Genomic DNA, 1,818 nt, shown 5'->3' with positions numbered 1-1,818 from the left:
GTGAAACCCTGTCTCTACTAAAAACACAGAAAATTAGCCGGGCATGGTTCAAGATCAGCGTAGGCAATATGGCAAGACCATGTGTCTACAAAAAATTTTTTTTGTTAATTAGCTAGGCAGGGAGGCATGAGTTTGTGGTCCCAGCTACTTAAAAGGCTGAGCCAGGAGAATGGCTTCAGCTCAAGACGTTGAGGCTGCAGTGTACTGTGTTTGACCCACTGCACTGCATTCCAGCCTGGGTGACAGAGTGAAAAAAAGAAAAAAAAAAAAGAATTATTAGCTAAATGAGCCTCAGGTCCATTCCAGCTCAGGAATTTGGAGTGTTTTATTATCATCTGTCCCAGGATAGGGTGAGGGGTAGATGGAGACACAAGCAGCAGGTTACAACCCACAGTCCACATTTGCAAAAACACTTCCAAGCCCCTTGAGATTCCCTCCTAGGTTGGCTCCCCAGCTCCTTCCTGTGCGGAGCTGACTTTGCAAGATTCATGGGAAGAACCTGGAGAGTCAAGGTGACAGAGTCAGCCTGCATCCTCAGGGTTTGGGGCCTCACTAGTCTCTGAAAATCAATTTCTTTTCTTTTTCTTTCTTTTATTTTTATTTTTTGCTTTTCTTTTCTTTCTTTCTTTCTTTTTTTCTTTTTTTCTTTTTTTTGAGGCAGAGGCTCGCTCTGTTGCCCAGGCTGGAGTGCTATGGAGCGATCTTGTCTCACTGCAACCTCTGCCTCCCGGGTTCAAGCAATTCTTGTGCCTCAGCCTCCTAAGTTGCTGGGATTTCAGGCATACACCATCATTCCTGGCTGAGTTTTCATTTTTAGTAGAGACGTGGTTTTGCTATGTTGTCCAGGCTGGTCTTGAACTCCTGACCTCAAGTGATCTGCACACCTCAGCCTCCCAAAGTGTGGGAAATTACAGGCATGAGCCACCAAGTCTGGCCTGAAAATCAAATTCTATCAACTGAGGTGGAGCTTGGGTCTGAACCCACTTCCAGCTTTGTAATTTGGGGCAAATTTACTTAGCCCAGAATCTAAAAGTTTCTTTATTTGAGGGAAGGTCTCGCTGTGTCACCCAGGCTGGAGTGCAATGGCATGATCACAGCTCACTGCAGCCTCATCCTCCTTGGCTCAAGCAATCCTCCTGCCTGAGCCTCCCAAGTAACTGGGACCATAGGCATGTGCCTCTACACCCAGCTAATTTTTTTTTTTTTTTTTGGTAGAGATGGAGTCTCACTATGTTGCCCAGGCTGGTTTCAAATTCCTAGGCTCAAATGATCCTCCTGCCTAGGCTTCTCAAAATGTTAGGATTACAGGCATGAGCCCTCCACCAAGCCTGGTGCCTAAGGGGTTCCTACAGAAATGAATGAGAATATTATTATGCACATCGTAAATGCTTAATCAGTGACAGCTATTTGTTATTGTTGTTTGCAATTCAGTGTTAAACGCTGTGAGGAAGGAAGCACAGGAATTATAGAAGTCATTTTAAATATGATAGGACCTAGCCTGGGGCATGGGGGCAGGCTTCTTACAGGATGCCACAACAAAATTCTGACTGGTGAAGAAGAAAGGCCCTGGGGTATTTGTTTTCTGACAGCTGGATCTTTCTGGGTGAGAATGTAATATATTCAATGCCAGGTGATTCCCAAACCTGTGTGTGTGTGTTACAATCCCTTGGGGTGAGGGTGAGGAGGAAGTGATGGGTTACAAAAGATTCTAGAGGCACCAGCCCAATCTGAAGTGCTATATGAGCCACTTTGCATACAGTAGGCTCTCAGCCTTCATAACAGGAACAAGGATTCCTAGTTTTCTGGTTCCTGGCACAA

The sequence above is a fragment of the Colobus angolensis genome, unplaced genomic scaffold (genome assembly GCF_000951035.1).
Source record: "Colobus angolensis palliatus isolate OR3802 unplaced genomic scaffold, Cang.pa_1.0 Scaffold171, whole genome shotgun sequence".
In the NCBI taxonomy this organism is placed as follows: Eukaryota; Metazoa; Chordata; class Mammalia; order Primates; family Cercopithecidae; genus Colobus; species Colobus angolensis.
The sequence above is the reverse complement of the archived record's forward strand: the minus strand, read 5'-3'. Positions refer to the sequence as shown.